The sequence below is a fragment of the Vicia villosa genome, linkage group LG6 (assembly GCF_029867415.1).
Source record: "Vicia villosa cultivar HV-30 ecotype Madison, WI linkage group LG6, Vvil1.0, whole genome shotgun sequence".
In the NCBI taxonomy this organism is placed as follows: domain Eukaryota; kingdom Viridiplantae; phylum Streptophyta; class Magnoliopsida; order Fabales; family Fabaceae; genus Vicia; species Vicia villosa.
In genome coordinates, this window is record NC_081185.1 from 10,849,905 (window position 1) to 10,871,618 (window position 21,714).

The following is a 21,714-nucleotide window of genomic DNA, read 5'->3' on the forward strand; positions in this document are numbered from 1 at the left end:
GCCATTTTTGAAAAAAAAAATATGTTATATGAAAAAATGGAACAAAATAGCTTTTTTTGGGAATAATTAGTAACTGATGTCCACCCCTAAAAGATACAAAAATTGCTTCTGTATCAACCGTCTAGAAGAACTTATGAAAATAAGCAAAACAAATTTTTTGAACAATGTCATAAGCTATTTTCATATGTTCTCTCAAACAAATAGTATCGCAAAACATATATTTATAGGTAAATTTGAATAAGTCAATGCAAATAAGCATTTAGTCTAAATAATCTTTTAATTTGTTAGTCTATTTTAACACTAGTTGAATTGCTTATTTGAAAATGTTGATATAAAATAGACTTTTGTGTAGGTTAATAGGTCAATCAGACGTTCGAAAAGGCCAGACTCAGGCCTAAATACAAGCATTTGATAGGCCACAGGCCAGACTTAGGCTTTGAATTTTTTAGCAGGCCAGACTTAGGCTTGGCAAAGCCTAACTCTACCCAGCCTATTTCTACCCCTAACTATAACCATGTTAATTAGTTGGCGAGATTTTTTGTCTGTACTTTGTTTTTAAATAGTACTTGAATGTTGATAATTGTATGATATTCGTTTTTTATGTTAAATTTTTATTACAAAAACATGTACGCGACAAACATCCAATTACATGGTACTTGTGATATTGCTTAATAAATCATATTAAACTCACTTTGAAATTTTTTTAGAATCTAGGTTTAACTCCAAGACATTGTTGCCACAAATTAAAGTACCTAGCCATTAAGTTGTGCATTTTGTTTGAGTAAAATATCTTCAAAAACATATTTGTTCAAATAGAATGTACGAGGAAAACCAACGCCTTCAACAACGTTATCATTCTAATTGCTCAAAAACTGCACATTCACGTCGACACTTCCACCATCAAGATAGACTTTGATCTCAACACATGTCGTTCCAATTTCCTTCTCAAGACTTTTCTCTAACATAAGGATTTGATTGCTACTCGCAAATTGTTCGATGAAATGCCTCACAAGAACATATTCTCCACCAACACCATGATCATGAGTTACATCAAATCTGGAAATCTTTCTAAAGTCAGAACCTTATTTGAATCCATGTTTGAACGCACTGTTGTTACATAGACAATGTTGATTGGTGACTATGCTCAAAATGATCAATTTCGTGAATCATGTCAGTTTGGCTACTATATTATCCATGTTCATTGAGTTTGATTATGTTAATAAAGTGAGTCCCAAAAAAGATTAATTTATCATGATTTATGAATCTATAATTGAGAAGTAGTAGTTAGGCAAACACACACGCACACATGGGAGAGAATGGAGAGTAATATTCATTTTCCCTTTCTTTTTATGGTTTCTTTCTTCAACAGCAGCAACGATAATAGAAATTAGAACTTAAGGTGCAGAAATGGAGGTTGTAGATGAGGAAAAAATGAATGGGATTGAGGAAGAAGAAGATGGATTTGAAAAACAATGGATTTCATCCTCCAAGCCACATCACTAGCATTTGGGATCAGAAACATTTCCCACGTAACATTTTTGTAATGGAAACTTAACGACATGGACGAAAATTAAAGCAATCTCAACATTCAAGTATTTTTTAAAAATATATATAGGGATGAAAACCAATTTATCGCCAATTTACATGAACGAATCATATATTTAAGCCAAAAAAAGTTATATTTTTATATTTACGAGTGAATATTTGAAAATTTTCCTTCATCTTCTTATATGTCTTTAAAAAATAGTTTTTTTTTATAATTTAATTTTTTTATAAAGAATCATGTTTCACCCAGACACATAGTTCTTTCGTCGAAAGAGTCTAACCAAGATAATGTCACTCGGATCATCCAAATATATAAGTATAAGATTGTGTAACAAAAAGAGGTGAAAATTCCTAGAATAAAGGTACCCTATTTGTTTAAGTCAATATAAGATGCAAATTATGTTTATTGGGTTAGAAGAAGATGAAATTTTGGCACTTACACTACAAATGTCAAGACTGATGTCCTAACATCACACAATGTGAAGACATGTTATGATATCTGCTGACCGACAACACAAATATCACAACTAAAATAAACTGCAGAATGATAAATAACATAAGTAATTGTTAACCCAATTCAGTGGAATTTATCTAATCTGGGGGCTACCAAGCCAGGAAGGAAATCCACTATAATAGTATTAGTTCAAAGCCTAAACAGACTCATTTTACAACTTCTCTCCTAATCACTATTCGGTGCAACATCTACCTAGAAATCACTATCTAAATATGAGAAATCTCATCTCACTCCCAACCACCGCAGTGATAAACTCAGTCACAAACCTTGTGACTAGAAGAACTACAATAGAAAGATTACACTTTCAAATAAACAATATTTGGTCTTGATTAAAAGCTCCAACAAAGAATAATACTCAACTCTTCTATTTAAAAGCTTTAAGAGTGAAAAAAATCAGTCCACCTCAATGTATCAGAAGATACACGAGTGACACACAGAAAAATAAACACACGAAGAACTTGAACTCCTCTCAAAACCTAAACCCTTATTGCACCCATGATTTCTATTTGTGAATGCTTGTTGTACTAGGTTTAGTAAGTCTCCTTTTTTAGACTCTTGCAGTATGGGTTTGGACTTCTGAATCAAATCCAATCTTCCCCTTTTTTAATCAGCTGCATGATCTTCATAGAAAATAGGAAGGAATCAAATCAAATCTTAGTTTCCTAAAAAAGTCTCAATCCTTTTTCTGAAACCAAATCAAATATGCATTTGTCCAAAAAAACTCTTTGATTGGTTGCGCCTGTATGAGTGCCTGAATCTTCCAGAAACTCATACTTTTTCAATCAAATATTCAAGGATTAAAATTAGTCTAAACTATCGTGATGTTCTGGTATAACATGTCACAACATCTGACAGAACATCTGTAAAAAATCATGACAGCAACACATGTCATGAGAGTTGGTCAATATGTTACAACATCTTGCTCAACATCAGTTAAGAACCATGTTTTAACAAAATTAATGCCAACACAAAATAATGGAACTAACAATCTCCCCCTTTGGTAAATTTTGGCTAAAACAACCAAAAACACATTTAAGTCCAGAAGATAGGAATAAAACCACAAACTAAAGCTACATGAAACCATGTAACCATGTAACCTTACATCAAACTGCAAACATAAAAATATATCTCAGATACAAAGTAGTTACACATAGAAGACATCTTCTTCAAAGCTCTTCATAAATCACATGTCAAGACATGTGGTTTGACATCACATCACCATAGCTCTTTGGAGCTTGTACAATCAGACAGGTCTATTGCTTCCCCTAACATACAAAACAATTACTCCCCCTCAAAAGGACAACCAAATATGAACTACCCAAGTTCACACATCAGAGGCACATGTAGCAGAAGATAATAAAAGCCTCGTAAATCAGGTAAGATATCATGCACACACTTCTCCATCTCCAGTAGTAGCAACACAACACAATCAACACATCATGGCAGACTATCATGCTCTCCCTAAATAGTTGCATCCATCAAGCAACCACAATAACCACTCCCCCTTAGCAGTAGCATAGTCAAGAGGAATGCTAATTATCATGTCAAAACATTTGTTGTAACACCAGGACAAACAAAATACACTAACACTTTACTCCCTATCTTTATCAAAAAATTGACAAAAAATTTAGTAAATGTAAGCAAATAGAAGCACACACATATTACACAAAAGCAATAAACACATATGGAAACACACAATTATGATGGACACATACAAACATGATCACCTACAGGTAGTCTTCCACCTCTTGCACCTATCAAAGATCCTTCTGCACTCCCTGTGGCTGTCTTACAGAGACCTTTTGTTCCATACCTCATTCATAGCAATTTGATTAGGTTTTTCAAGCCTCAGAGAATAGAGGAAAGATGCACTAACAGTTGCATTCTTCCATCTATGTAATTGCTATAACTTCTTAATATTTCATGTTCCAATCCTACTATTTATGTTTTTAATTTGATTTGTTTTAAACATAACATTAAGTTGTTCCTTGTTATACATATGCTCCAGAGTAACAACCTTCGCTTCAAAAAAATTCTTGATTAATTGGCCATCAACATTTTTGTTCCAGCCATGTTGAATGAGATATCTGATAATATTTATATCAGCACATTGTAATGTCAAGACATCATCTTTGTCATTAAGATCCTTTAACATTTGTTTCATCCTCATTAGTTCAGGGAACTTTCCTCTTGTTTCCCTAACTTCAGCTTCAGGAGTACACCAAGAAGCACATACTTGCTTCTTATTGATCCAAAAAATAGAGTGTTCCTCAAGTAAAAACATCCATCAACATTAGATACTTGCTCATTAAATTCAGTGATGTACCTTTTACTATGTTGTCTTATAGTCAATTCCTTGGATTATTCTATTTTTTATTTAGTAGAGAAACCCTTGCTGGATTGAGAACTTATTGATTCAGTGCTTGTGAATTCACAAATTTCGTTCCTTAATACTTCATCAGTCTGCACATAAGATGTTCCAACATTGTATTTGACATCCATCTTCTCTTCAGTAACTGAGTCATCAAGGACTACACTTATGAGTTCCATTGTAACTTTCATTCTAAACTGAAACACTCTATAAGCTCTGTCATGTGTAGAATAACCCATAAATATTCCTTTATCTCTTATGGACTCTTTGTCAGTCAAGATATAGTATTTATTTCTAAAGATATTGAGATGTTTGATTGTATGCTTATTTCCTTTCTATAACTCATAGGGAGTGGCAGAAGTTCCTCCTTTCAAAGTCACCCTGTTATAAAAATAGCATGCATTATTCATAGCTTCAGCCCAAAATTATTGTGGCAGTTGCTTAGCATGGAGTATAATTCTATTTGATTTTTGTATTGCACTAGTCTTTTGCTCAACAATATCATCTTGCTGAGAAGAGAATTCATAACTAATACCTTCAGAATCACAAAATTCAGAGAATTTTGCATCCTCAAACTCTTTGTCATGGTAAGTTATGACTTTGATAATCACACAATTTTTCTCCTCTTGAATATCTTGACATAAGTATTCAATGACTTCAAGGAAGTCTGACTATTCTTTAAGAAATCTTATCCATGTAAAACCGGAAAAAAATAATCCATGACCACAAAGACATACCTCTTTCCACCTAAGCTTTTTGTCTGAGTTGGTCCCATAAAGTCCATGTGAAGAAGTTCCAACACTTTGGAAGTAGTATGACGTTGTAACAATGGGTTTGACATATGTTTCGCTTATTCAATTCACACTCATTACAGATTTTCCTTTCATCAATCTTGAACCCTGGCATTCCTCTAATGGCTCCTTTAGATCTGATTTCCTTCATTATTTTGAGCAAAAGGTGTCCAAGTTTCTGGTGTCATAGCTTCACTTCATCCTCATTGGTTGTTGAACATGTGAAAATGTAAGCAGTTATTTGAGATTCACACAAGTAACAGTTATCTTTAGACCTTATGCCCTTCATAAGAGCAACACCTTTAACTAGGCATTCTGTTTTGGAGAAATTAACCAACAACCTTTGATCATATAGCTGACTAATGCTAATAAGATTAACCGATAGTCCTTTAATAAGAAGAACATCCTCTGAATTTGGAAAACCAGCACACATCAACTTTCCTACTCCTTTGATTTCTCCTTTAAAACCACCACCATATCTGACAACAACGGTGGGGTGATACCTCACATCCATCAATAGTTTATAAACCCATGTCATGTGTCTAGAGAATCCATTATAAGAGTACCCTCCTATTTTATTTGAATCGCTCAATGAGGTATGAGCTATTAGATTGACACCTCTTTCTTTGACACTTCTCTTTTTGTTGACTTGCCTAACCTAAGAATGAGCTAAAGATTCGTGGTCTCCAAGAAATTTATAACATAAGAGTTTAATGTGATCATACTCACCACAATAATGACATCTCCAAGTTGAAGAATTGTAATTTTTTTGGAGTTTCATTATGTCTGTCAATATGTTGGAACATGTGGTTGGACATGTTGATCATCCTTTTCTTTTCAACATGAATGAACTTTTCTACAGGCCTTTTCTTTTGTTTATTATCATAATGATATTTAACTTTTTTATCTCCACCCTCTTTTAGCATCTCTGCTCGATTATTCATCATTTTCAGAGAGTTTGTCAAGTTGTCAAGCTTGGAATTTAAGAAGGTTACCTCTCTTTGAAGATGAAAAATAGTACATAGAAGTTTCTTCTTTTCATTCTCCAGTTCAACAATGATCTTTATCTTCTATCCATTCTCTTCATAATTCTATTGAATTGCTTTCCAAGTAACACAATGGTATTGTGAAACACCCCAAATTCTACCCAAAAATATCATGCGAGAAATCAGAGTATTTTAAAAACTATCAACAATGCATTTGGGATATCACATTTACTTCCTATAAACAACTCATAAACAGATACATAGCACTTTAATCTCAGAGAAGCACAAAACAACCTATAACAGCTCTTAGACAAACCAACTTCATTTTAATATGCAGCGGAATCATAACATTCGAATTTATAAACAAATCATCTTATTTAATCGGAAACAACTTCAAACATCATAGTACTTCTCATTATCCAATTTGGAACTCAACAACTAAAACATGAACAACATAGAAACAACAATATAGACAACCCCCGAGTGCTACGTATCAGAGCGACACACCAACCAGACACGGTGAATCTACAAACTTCCACAGCTATACTTGAGTACCTGCCCATTTCCCATGGTAGGGGAAACATCAGCAGAAGGGGTGAGATATCAAACATTATAAAGGAAAGTATGATAATACATATAGCAAAGATAAAATCATACACAATTCACCACTTCTCAATATAAGCAATTTGCATCACAACAATAATGTTAACTATCAACTATAACAATGTATTCAAGTTTACAAGTATGTCATTCAAGCACATAATAACATATACTTCATAATCACAACGTAAATTAATACAACTATCAACAATGGCAAAACATGGTTCATATATTCCACATATATACATATATCATTAATACATATATATATTTGCATTCTCATCATATACGTTTCATTTACATATATCACCAAAATCATGTATCAAACATCACCAAATTTAACTATCACATCTCATGCACACATAACAATCACCTAATCACATAATTACATATATTCAAACATCACATAACTCCAATGTAACTCAATGCAAGACATGTGACTCTATGCATGTGGTACCCAATATGGACCCAAAGTTCCACCGCTTCCGATTCATATAGAATCTAGCCACGCTTCAGATCCGGACAAGACCAAAGCCACCAAATGTAAACATATCGTTTACCGCTTTCCGATTCACTCTAGAATCCAAGCCACGCTTGTGTTTCAAAGCAATTCCACCTATGTTTCAAGGCACACTATGATATGAATGTATGTACAATCTCACAAATATATGCAATTAAGATCATCTCTACCATCTTAACTTTCCACATATCACAACAATTCAACTCTATGAATTATCCACCAATTGTACACAACATTCACAACACACACACATCATTCACATATGAGAGGCCAATTAATCAATTACGATTCACACAATCCAATTAACACTAGTAATCATACTATCTCATGTTAATTCTCATTTTTGTCAATTATACATGAACACACATTTTCAACATCAAGCAATTAGTCATTAGAATTAATGCTAACCAACTAACCATAAAGAATCAATATCAAAACAACATCATTGGCATGACAATATATATTTCTCAACATACATATTCAAGCCAAAACACAATTACAAACAATTTCTCAAAATACCGTAATTTACCGATAAACCGAATAATTGGTCCAAGTTCAAGTATATTCCAATCACATAGACTTATTGGAATCAATTCAACTAATAATTTAACTATCCAATTAATAATTAAACTATATTAATTTCAATTCAACTATTATATTTCTATTCCATTATTTTCCAATTCTATAACAAAACCCATTATTTCACTATCAATGGTTTACTCACAACAAACATAACAATCTAATACACATAGATTATCAATTGCACACAACTTATCACATTTATATCATCACATTCCAACAATCATCAAATACCCAAAATTGCAACATAGAAGAACATGGATATCAAAGTATAGAATTAAACCCACTATAACATACTATCATACAACCCTTTAGCATGAAAGAACCCCACCCTTACCTTGGCAAATATGAAATCTTTCACCATAGCTCTAAGCTTTTCTCCAAAATAAATCCTTCAAACATAATTTGGAGACACACCTAAAAACCAGTTCGGAAATCAGCTTATCAGACGAACTTAAAATCCTCAAAATCAAAATCGCTCCGGTCAGAACTTACCTCTATGAGTCAGGAACGTTGTGTCAAAACCACGCGACGATCCAACGGTTGGATTGAGAGATACATCCGTTTTGCTAAGGTGACTCAATGCTGAAACTTGCTGCGAAAATGAGGTTTCTTCTAGCTTTTCTCTTCCACCATTGTTCTCTTCCCTTTTGCCTCTTTTCTCTTCTTCCTATCTTTTCCCCCAAATGAAAATAGTAACCTCTAAAACCCTAACCTTCTCTTACTATCTCACTTATGTCAATTGGGCTTAACCCACCAATCCATCCATTATGTTTCTATCACTTAGGCCCATTTAGTTATATCTCTCTAATAACTCAATTAAGTCAAACAACACAAACACTCACATAATTAAATACTTAAATAATTATTATATCACATAATAACTAAATAAATAAGTTATTATTAAAAACACCAAACAATATAATTACTAATATAATTAATAAAAATATTAATAAAAATCGGGATGTTACATATTGGACAGTCCTTCCTCAATATCTAGATCAGCTTGACCTATTTCATCATCAGTAATGGATACAAAGGATATAGCCTTTTTCTTTTTCTCAGACTTGTCACTAATAGCCAATTCAAAAGTTTGAAGTGAGCCAACAAGTTTATCAACCCTCATAGTGCTGATGTTACGAGCTTCTTCAATAGTTGTTACCTTCATGTCAAATTTTCTAGGTAGAGACCTAAGAATTTTCCTTACAATCTTTTCTTCTGACATCTTTTCTTCCAAGGCACTAGATGCATTTGTTATTTCAAGAATCTTCATATGATATTTCTGGATAGTCTCATCATTCATCTTCATATTTTTAAATTTAGAAGTGGTAAGCTGAAGTCTAGACATCTTCGCGTTAGATGTGTCTTCATGAGTTTTTCTGAGGATTTCCCAAGCATCATTGGCTACAATACATGTATTAATCAACCTGAAACCATTCTTGTCCATTTCATTGAATAGAGCATTCAAAGCTTTGGAGTTTCCAAGAGCTAATTTGTCATCCTCATCTGACCAATCTTTTTCAGGTTTTAAGAACACATCCTCCTCTTTATCCTTCTCAACAAGACTCTCGTCTCTTCAAAATGGTTTTCCATGCTTTGTTGTCCATAAATTTTAGAAAAGTTATATCAACTACTAATTGATCTATTTTGTAAATTCGCATGTGAAAAATTACCTTAACCAAACTTTTTATAGAGATGTAAATATTTAAAGTACTTCTCAGAACATCGATGCATAAAAATAAAACCATACTTCAAAATAAAAAAATAAAATAAAACACACCAAAATAAACTTGATCATTGAAATAAATGCATTAAAGAGAAATTTTTTAGAATTGAAATACACTAAAATAATGGTTTACTATGATTTTTCAAATATTTAAACATGCATCCTTTATATGGGTAGTAAACATTGATTATCTTTGAATATTCACATATCAGGCCAGCCACAAATATAGATTGTTTGTTTAAATAACCAAAGGTCAGAATTGTATAACTAGAACGAATTTCTGGAAGCATTAAAAAAATTATTTAGGTCAAGTTCACATTGTCAAATATCCTACACCATTTTTCTTTTACAAATAAAATATTCTACGCCTAATTAATGAAAAAATTATTGTGTACCTAAACATGCATTTTTAGGTCAAAGCACAGCTCATTGTGTACCTAAACATTCATTTTTAGGTCAAAGCACAGCTGCATCATGAGAGTCTTATCTTGATATAACACTGATGACCACTTAGCATACAATATATCGATAATAACATGTTTGTGCCAAAAAATAATAATAACATGTCAATTTATTTGTTCCATAAAAGTTTTGATTAGGAAAGGCGAAAAGAGTCATATCCATTGAAAACCACAAATCTCAACAATAATTTACATTACGTACAATTTACGTATAGAGTATAGACTATAATTTGATTTTTTTTATTAATATGCCACACAATTAAAAAATTATACATTAAAATGTCACACTTTAAAAAAAATTATTCTAAAATGGCATTTTTTTTCATAGGTTCGTCCATTTGTTGGGTGAATCATTACTAAAAGACTTTTCCTTCATAAGTTCGTCCATGCATTAGATGGATGCTTGAAAAATTGCAGAAAACTTGTTAAGCCGGTTAAACAGAATACCTAACTTAACAAATGTAAATTTCATGTTCTGCACTTGTTAAGTCAGGTGTCTTGTTTAACCGACTTAACAAATTTTTTGTAATTTTCAAACGTTCGTCCATCAGAACTTGTTAAATCATGTATCCTGCTTAACCGACTTAACAAATTTTTAACAATTTTTCAAGTGTTCGGCCAATGGATGGACGGATTTATAGAGAATTTTTTGTTTAGTATTGGTTCTTCCAATGAATAGACGAACCAATAAAGGAAAAGTGACATTTTGAAAAAAAAATTGAAAGTATGACATTTTAGTGTATTATTTTCAATAATACGAGATGTTGGTAAAAAGTCCTAAATTTTAAGGCCACAACAATTTGATTTATGTTATAATTTTAAGAACACAATAATGCATTTTTAACATATTGTTCGCTTTGAGTTTTATGCAAGCCCTCACAGATTTATTATTTACAAAAGATTTTATTGAACTTAAGAGTTTGAATGTTGCTTATGAAGTATTCTTAGCATCAACTATCAAATAATGTGAGATTTTTGTGTGTACTAAAACAGTAATCTTCGATCAAGATTAAAGGGTTAAAGGTAAGGTTATAGTTACATGGGAAGAGAGATGGCCATTGTAACACCCTTCTAAACCCCCGCGGAAATTTATAAAATAATTCAGAGTAAAACATGAAAACAAGGGTGCCACAATTCCAATTAAAACAATTTATCATAAATTTCATTGTCATGCTTTCACTAAGGAACAATTCATCATAACTCATAAACATCTCATGTTAACACAGCGGAAAATTCATCATACGGATAAGCATAACATCATCTATGCAATATCCCACAGAATCTAATACAATAACAACACGATAGAGTATCATCATAAACTCTAAACTAGCGTTCCCCCAGTGTTACAATATCAGAGCATAACACCTGACGCTACACTAAAACACTGACTTATGAGCTAATCTTCACCAAGTCGAAAGCAGCTATCCTCAATCTGAAAATGTCAACAGTAAGGGTGAGTCTCATCACAGTTAACAAATGTTATTGCATCTTAAATAACAACACATCATAGTTATATTATTCACCCAATTTCATCATATTCAGATTATCAGGAACATCCATCATTTACACAAACGTCAACAAAACACATCTTTCAAACAGACAATCATACTCAACATTAATTCAACAAAACACACAACCAACACGTCATCAATATTTATAACACTGGAATACTTCCAATCATGTTATAAAAGTATGCATATGTATGAACTGACACTATGCATGTGGTACCAACATCATCCAATGGGAATAACCCATGACCGATCCAACATCATCCAGATACGGCCCTGCCAGCACAGATTCCACACAATGGGAATCATGCCCTTCACTGATCCAACACACCCTTATGGATACAGTATCATCAATGAACATGAATGAATGCAATATATACAACATACTTATACCATCGTCATGTCTAATGAGTAACATCATCTAATACCCATTTCATCATCATCATCATCATCATCATCATCATCAAAGTATGTTTATATACATTAGCATCATTCAAATACAATCAATCATCATCATCATCATTAAAGAACATACATGTGTCCACATCAATCATCATCATCAATAATAAGAACACACATGTATCCACATCATTCCAAAGCAAATCAGTCATCATCATACAACTCTCAACAAATCATCCCATCATAATGTTTTTCAAAACAACATCTTATATTGTCACATTTCATCATATATGTCAACAATATATCATCCAATTAAACAAAGCGTCACATGATTAATATTTCAATGTAGCATGTATTTAACACATCTCATCACATATATGTACAATACATCATTCACCAAGAAATAAAATCATATTTAAAAATAATTGGATTTACACCTCATTCCATCATTTAAAACATAGGCTATCTCATAAGATTCATCGTGCTCGAAACGACACTAAAAACAGACCTACGGTTCGAAAGTTACACATCATTTAACTTTTCAAGAAAACAACTATCGCTACAGCACGCGGCGCAACCAAGACTCGCGGCGCGACCTGAACCACACAAACGCGTTCGCGGCGCCAACCTATGCACGCGGCGCGATACGAGAAAACAAGTACGCCTTCGCGGCGCCAACACTGGGACGCGGCGCGAACTGGCGATTTCACAGATTTTCGGGTCTGCGTCAGATCCTGCGATCTGACTCAATCTGAGTCCAAAACTGACTTTAAACGTCATATACAGGCAGTTAATCATCAATTGCATCATTATTCATCATCACACATCAAAACAACACATAATCAATCAATAATCCATGCAATTTTCATCAATTCATAACCTCCCTAAACCCGACATATAATCCAATTGACTCAACAACATCCCTAATCAATATTATTATCCAAGAATACGATAATAGATGATAACCGGAGAGTCCCCCCTTACCTTAGCCAAAGATTCTTGATTGGTCTCTCCCTCCATTGCTCCTCTTCACGTACCAGCTTTCCAATCCCTCACCTCCTCTGCTCTGCTTTTCACGTTCCTTTTTCCTTTCTCCCAATTTTCCTTATTTTTATGAAAAATAACATATTAATTAGTAAAGGGCTTTACTAACATAGCACCCCCTCTTTACTAACACCACACTTGGCCCAATACTATAAACCATCTTTCTTCCAATTAAATCCCACAAACCACCAATAATTCTAATTATAAATTAAATTTCCATTTAAATTAAAAATTAAAATATACGGGTGTTACAGCCATGATCCCTCCAAACATTTTAAAACTTTCTTGGAAATTGTAGTGCAATGGTAAATTATTTATTTTTAAGTTAGAAGTGGCATATTCGATTCTTATAAAAGAAATGTTTTCATTATTTTATTTAAACATAAATAAAATTAAACCCACAACCAACCAACTAATCCTTCTCCTTGGATCAACCTCTAGAAGTTGGTCTAATGGTGAAGGATCGAGACTTGAAATATGTTTTTCTCAAGAATAATGAGAATGGATCAGTTGAGAAAATTATCTTTGATCAATGGCTTTGTTCAAATCGAGGCCGATGTAGCCTACAAAATATTTGCAGACACTTAAACGTTTAAGTTAATTTGAATTAATATGTAATTAACGGAGACGGTTTTGTTAAAGTGAAATTGTTCATTCAAAGAACACTAATTTGATAGCTCCTCTGAGTTTGTCTTTATTGGTTTGTTGTGTGCCTCCTCTTCTATACTTATTCTCTTTCATGATCTAGAACAAAGGTTTTAAATTCCCTTTAAATAGTATAATAGGCATTCATGAGCATTTACTCCATAATCATTATGTGAGGGGGTCTATGTTACACTGCGCCTTGGATATGGAAGTGCTCGACTAGGTAATAACTCGGCCTACCCATATTCTGGGATGTACATAGTTCCCCAAGCACGAGGTGAGTTGCTTAAGGGAGAACTCACCTGGATATTCTAACTACGTTATTCGACCGGATTCTAATTCTAATCCTTGCAATTCCCTGGTATGTACATAGTCCCCCGAGCATGAGGATCAGAAGAGCAAAATGCTTAAGGGAGAACTCACTTAGGTGTTCCGCCTATGTTATTCAACCAGACTCCAATTCCAACATTTGTAATTCCTTAGGATGTACGTAGTCCCCTAAGCATGATACCTTTAGGGGCGAAATACTTGAGAGTAAGGTCATTTGACCATTACAATCTTGCTTTGATCTACCTTAATTCTCCATTAAAATTTCGGTATTATGGGTTTCTAGGAGTGAATTAATGACTTGGGATTAATTTTTATTAGGACTTGAAGCGCGTATGTTGTCATCACTTCATCCTATTGTTAGGGTTTCTAAGCTTTTTGCCTAATAGGCTCTTTGTGTACCCAACACCTTATATAAATAAAGGTTTCTTCTTCCACATCCTTCATTAAATTTTTCATAAATACCATTGGTTCTTTATCTCTTCAAGCTTATGAGTTCCTCACTTCTTGTGTTGAAACCTCTTCTCCTCAAGGCTTCCTTTCTTTCATCCTAATCCATTTACTGTGTTTGCTTTCTCTTCCTCTTTATACATCGCCTAACACTTTTAATGGTTCTAATTCATGAGTGTGATGAGTAGAGGAGGGTAATTCCCTCTAAAAATATCTCCAAGAGACATGCATATTGACAACAGTGTATGGAAGTCTATACGCGCTACGAGAAAGGTGGGTTGGGATTTTGTGGAGAAAAAAGTGTGCAGAGTCACATTTTCTAGAAATTCTAATGCCAGTGAAATTGACTCACTGTCTTCTTCGTCAAATGCTATAGAGATCATCATGGAGCTTCCTGTCAGCTCTTTTATTGACGAGGTTTTGAGTTACTACTCATTTTGCCTTGACGATCCTTGAGTGGAAAATTTTCAAAATGGGCTAGAATTGTTCAATATCGGCGATGAAGTCGATATAATTTTGGAATTATGCATTCCGAGAAGCATGTTTGCATTCGGAGACCACATGGCATGCCCGTAAAGTACTTTTACTTCTATCTCAACGTTATTGACGACTTTTGCATGGGTATTCCATTTAGTATCTTCCAATCTATACTTCTGAAAAGCCTGAATAACGCCCCTTCCCAACTTCATTCTATCAGTTGGGCATTTTTTCGGGTGTTTGAGGTTGTCTGTTGGGATCTCAATATCACGTCCACCATTGGTATCTTCTTTTATTTCTATGAGTCTAAAGCTTTTTAGGTTTATGTGAATATTATGCATGGCGAACCATCATTTCCCCTACATTTCAAACTATAAGGAATGGAAGGACAAATTCCTTCACATTATGGGTAGTGCTTTGTGCCCGAAAGTCATATATAATGAAGATGGGACATATCAGTTTCCTATTTATTGGAGCAATGACCCTATCTAGATTATGTTTTATGACCCACACAAATTGAGCGCCACTGAAAGAGAGACAATTAATCTTCTGGAGCAATTTTATGTTATGTGGATGCACGAGTTGTCAAGTATGAATGAGGTCTCGATAAATTGATCAACGTTCTTGGTATAGTAACTTTCATATCGTCTTATTTTTTTTCTTCTTTATTTGACACCTCCCTTTATTTTTATTGTTTGTGCAGAGAAGATGATAACATTTTTGTGGCCAAGAAGAAAGCGCTTATGGATAAAGCCAAAGCCCAACAAGGAGAAGTTCAACATGTGCATCAGAGTGATCTAACCGGGCTTCAAAAATGGGTCACCAAAAAGAGAAAAAATGTGTCAGAAAGCACCATTATCAACATTTTTCTTGTCATAAACCAACCTGCTGCTAGAATCTCTAAATCACATTTAGCAAAGAAGAATAATGAGGATGATGGGAAATTCGTTGTTGGTGACATGACTCTGACCTCCATTGATAAGGAAACACGTGGCTTACTGGGAGGAAATGGATGAAAAGCAGGTGGCTCCTCTTCCAAGGGCAATGCTAAATTCAATTTTTTTGGATCAGAGTTTTTACTGCCTTGGTTTCCTATACGACCACCTTCATGCTACTGAAGATGCCAAGAAGGCTTAAACCATGGGCGCCCCAAAACCACTTCAAAACATAGGCACTTATCTTATGAGGGGTTGATTTCTATGGTAGGATTAATTTGAGGTTATTGATTTGTCTGACCATCAAGATGATTAGTTTCGACTTGAGCTTTCCAAGATGAAGGAAGCTCAAGTTACATATCAAACTCTACTCACATACCAATGAAAGGATTCTTGTGTTTGAAAAGGAACTCAAATCATCCCAAGACGAGCACAATTCACTCAAAGAGGAGAAGGAGTCTATGGAGAATGGTTGCAAATCACATTGTGAGAAACATTCTTTGGCCGAACAAGAGGTAACTTCACTCAAGGGTATCGTTGAGAGACTCGAGAAGGACCTTGATGAGGAATGTATGAATGGCCATCTCTTTGGGGATTGAGGTTTTGAAAAATCCACATTTCATGCCATTTTCCTCTACCACAACCTCGACTTATTCGAGCTAGATTATTTCAAGGTGATGGTGGACTGACATCTAGAGGATAAAGTTGAGCCTGAGCAGATTCCTTAACCCAATGCTTCTCCTAAAACTGAATTCTTTGCCGAAGGTTAAACGCATAACAAGACTAATGTTGAGGCGGTTCAAAATGAGAAGACTGTGACATTCACCTATGAGGCCTATAAGTACCTCAGCTTAAGGCGAGTCCCTTAGCCGAAGGCGACTATACTTAAAGGTAAGCCCCTCATCTTTGGGGTGAGTCCCTCAGGAAAAGGTGACTATATTTAAAGGTGATTCACTCAGCTCAGGGGCGAGTCAGTCAGTCTAAGGTGAATCTTCTTTTAGCGAGTGAACTAGAGGGATTCACCTTATTTTAGGTTAGATCCCAAAGACTTCAAAATGTCAATCACTACTGAAAGCTTGAGTGTTTTTGAGGGAAAAAAGCATGGGGTGAATTTAATTCACCTTATAATGGTGTTTCTTGGGAGAATCAATGTTCTCTATTTCTTACACGTGTTTTCCAGGTGTAGGGGATTTCCCATTTTCCGTGGAAGTTACACCATTGGGTGATTGCATAACTTGTACCATTAGGTTTTTCCTATAATATTTTGGAAACCCCTTTTTCTTCTTCTTTCTTTTTCTATAAACGCATCTAGTAAAAACTTCTTCTTCGATCTTCTACTCCTAGTAATCGTGGGAAAGAAAAACAAGTTTATTCATGTTCGAGATATTTTATCCATGTACTCTACTATAGACATGATTAATAAGTTTCTCCATGGCATTAGATTTTCCAATACGGGTCAAGAGAGAGAAAGACGTAATTATGGAACCTAGTTCCAAGAGGAGAGGACCAATATGGATACTTTCGGTGAACTGTGCGCTCCTTATTTTTACGTCCATCTCCCCGTCATTTATGAGCTGGGAGTTTTAACTCCGTTTACATATTTTGAAATGGAGTTTTTGAGAGCGATTAATGCCTCCTATTCTCAGATTACTCCGAATTCCCGGGACTTACTCAAGGCCTTTCAAATAATTTGTTGTAACCTAGGCGTGGCCTCTGCTATTGGGGTGGTCTTTTATTTTTTATCGGATGAAGATTCTACAAAGTAATAGTTAGGTGATTTTGCACCCGTTGCCAAGGGGTGTATGCTAAAACCCTTTGCAAATCCTAATGAGGACTAGAAAGGTAAGTAAGTGTAGGTGAGAGTTCAAGGCGATGCCTTTCTGATCACTGCGAAGGCAAGGGTGACCCCCCATTTCCCTTTTCTTGGACGTCGCATCCACGGCTTACCCAAAGGGTGGATCCAGATGGGCTTTCACCCCTTGATCATGAAATAATCCGTATACTTAGGTGTTTCCCTCCCCTTGAATCTAGTGTCCTCATCACTCGAGATCTCGAGGATGGCGACAGAGTGGGTCGTACTTAGGCATGAAAAGAATACATTTTTTACCCGATCTCAAGTTTATTATTTTATATGCCCTAACATCATTATTTTCTTTATAGAGAACATGGTGAAGATCTCATTTAATGAGAAAAGAAAGCGCTTGGTATGAATACTGATGGTTCAGTAGCAGGCGCAACCTCTGTCTCCCCTCCTCAAGATAGAGGGGTGAGGCATGGTGAAACTTCAAGAGTTGTTGAGGCCCTCCCCTTTGAGGCACCACAGAGTGGGGAGGATCCCTTTGGGTTATCTGTGGGTCGCGAGGTAGGACAAATGGAGAAGAAAGTAAGAGACGAACCCGCTCCTCCCGATCCTTCCTTGTGGAACAATACCTTTAATATCGCAGAGTTTTCTTACTGCCATTTCTCTTTATCTATGAATTTTCGGGGTGACTATCAGTCATTTCTTAATATGTCCTCCACCAGGTTGTCTGATTTGGCGGAGGTCCAACTTTTGAGGTGTATGTTGGTGTAGAAAGAGTAGAGAGAAAAGCATGCTCGCACCATTCGGGAGCTATGGTCCCGAGTGCCCATGTAAACAAGAACTTTTGTGAGAGTGGGGTGATATTGAGGCTGTTGGGGGAAATTCAGGGATGCCACTAAGGTGCTTAACCGAGAAATGGATAATGCGGGTGTCGCCCATTTTAAAAAGGTGTGACGTTTGAGGCAATTGCTTAAGAGGGCACAAAACTGGGTGATATGGAAGAGATAACCTCGCTCCTTAAGGATAAAGTCATGGCAACCTCTGTCCATCATTTCTAAAGGGTGAAAATAGAAGTCTCCCTTCTTTATCTCGCCCATGATTTGAGCTAAATGGATCCCTTTCGGGTGGTGTAGGATGGTTAATTAATAGATGACGAATAGCTACCAATATCTTGGTTTATTTTTTGTAGTTGGTTTCCCCTTTTGGGTTATTGATGTACTTTTATGCCCCCTCTAGGGCTTTTGTAATTGTTTTTGAACAATAGTGTCCCTTGGGGCACCTTTTATATTAACTTCTATTATTATCACTTGCTTGTTTTTAACCTTTTAGCGTTTGCCTAAGGGCATTCGTTATCATGATTGCCTGTGTGGACTACAAGGATACCACTTTAGGACCCCGTGAATATGATCGCCTTAACAAACGACAAGGATCCCACTTAAGGATCTAGTGATTTGACCGCCTCAATGGGCGGCAAGGATCCCACTTAAGGATCCAGTGAACTTAATCACCTTGATGAGCGGAAAGGATTCCAATTAAGGATCAAACAATTGATTGCCTCATTGGGAGAAAAGGATCTCACTTAAGGATTCAACAAACTTGATCGCCTCAATGGGCGACAAGGATCCCACTTAAGGATCCATCAATTGATTGACTCTATGGAAGGCAAGAATCCCACTTAAAGATCCAGCAATTGATCGGCTCCATGGGCAACAAGGATCCCACTTAAGTATCTAGCGAACTTGATCACCTCGATAGGCGGCAAGAATCCCACTTAAGGATCCAATAATTGATCGCTTCCTTGAACGACAAGGATCCCACTTAAAGATTCAGCAATTGATCACCTTCATGAACGTAAAATACCCCTCTTAGGGATCAAACAAACTTGATTGCCTCGATGGGTGGCAAGGATCCAGATATTGATCGCCTCCACGGGTGACAAGGATCCCACCTAAGGATCCAGCGATTAATCGCCTCCTTGGGCGGCAAGAATACCATTTAAGGATCTAGCAATTGATCGCCTCATTGGGCGAAAACGATTCCACTTAAGGATCCAATAATTGACCGCATCTATGGGAGGAAAGGATCCCACTTAAGGATCCAGCAAACTTGATCGCCTTGATGGGCGTCAAGAATCCCACTTAAGGATCTAGCAATTGACTGCCTTTGTGGGCGAGTTCTTATTGCCTATATAGGCAATCTTCTATCAAACCTCTAAGTTTCCTACAAAGAAATGGATAACCAAACATACAAGTTTTAATGTAATAAAAAGTGAGGTGCCTCATTAAAAACCCTCACCTCATGTAAAAGCGTAAAGGGAAAAGAGTGAACCATGTAACACCCCAAATCTACCCCAAAATAAGCAGGAAAAGTCAGAGTGAAAAAATCTTAAAAACAGTTCAAGCATCATGATTCGAGGCGTCACATTTAATCGACTAATAACACATTCGCATATCATGCTCATCAACATAGATACATAACACATATAAAGGAGGGTAATAACCAATGCATTAATCATCAATGCCAAAAAGTAATCACATCGCATCAGAAATCGAATATCAACAATGATCTAAGTCATAACATCATGGCCAACATGGCGCAATATATCCAACAAGTCTCAGCAAAACATAATGATGAAAGCCAACAAAAGGTAAACAACAAGAAGCAAGACATAAGCAAGTAATCCGACATCCCCCCGAGTGCTACGTATTAGAGCATTGACACACCGACTCGCGCTATAAGGTACACGACTACTCCGCGTCATCACCTGCACGTTACCAACGGAGGGTAACATTCAAGCAGAAGGGGTGAGATATCATCCACGATAAAGAAACGTATGATAATATTCAAAGCGTAGTAAATATCATACATATACCGTCACTTCCCATCACATAACATATTACCAACATTTCGCAATTATGAATGCGTTACATCACAATAATATTTCATCATCACGTCACAACAAACACATCTTCAAAGCAACGCCAAATGCAATTCGAATATGACTCGACTTATGCAAATGCATGTGTGTAAACTCGGTTTTTGCGAACTGACTCCTTGCTCTTTCTTTTTTTTGATTTTTTTTATATTTTTGCAAGAGTCGCCACCGACTTTTATTTTATCCTACATTTAGGAAAGGCATAAAAGAACAGGAAAGACCTTTTGACAGATTTTGGGTTCGGGGGGTTGGTTATACAAAGGGAAGGTTTTAAGCACCCTTTGTATCCATGGTTATCCATGGGCTCTTAATTGCTTAGCTCACTTTTTAAATGCTTTATTGATTTGAAAATAGAAGAAGTGAAGATGGAAAATATGTCACATAGGTCTCTGAAGAGTTTCACCGGGAATAATGCCCTTCAAATACCAGATGAAAGTTTTGAAAATAGATGAGAAGTTTTGAAAATACGTTGTTTGAAAATGAAAGTTTTTGAGCAAGCAATTAGGAATTATCTACTCTCAATTTATAAGATCTTTCCTATGCATTTAATACTTTTCTTAAATGATGGTATGATTAAAAAAAAATAATAAGAGGGAAAATCATAGAGGTGCAAGTGTGCAAAGTGCTTTTTTTTAAGTTTTATCTTGATTATTAATGTTTTAACTCAAAGGTAAAAATATGGTCCAAGTGGACAAAAGGAAGATGACGGAAACATAAACAATGCGTCCAAATGGACTAAGAAAAAATAGCGGAAGCATAAATAATATGTCCAAATGGACAAAGAGAAAATAGCGGAAACATAAATAATATGTCCAAATGGACAAATAGAAAATAATGGAAACATAAATAATATGTCCAAATGGACAAAGAAAAAATAGCAGAAATATAAATAATATGTCCAAATGGACAAAGAAAAAATAGCAGAAATATAAATAATATGTCCAAATGGACAAAGAAAAAATAGCAGAAATATAAATAATATGTCTAAATGGACAAAGAAAAAATAGCAGAAATATAAATAATATGTCCAAATGGACAAAGAAAAAATAGCAGAAATATAAATAATATGTCCAAATGGACAAAGAAAAAAATAACAGAAA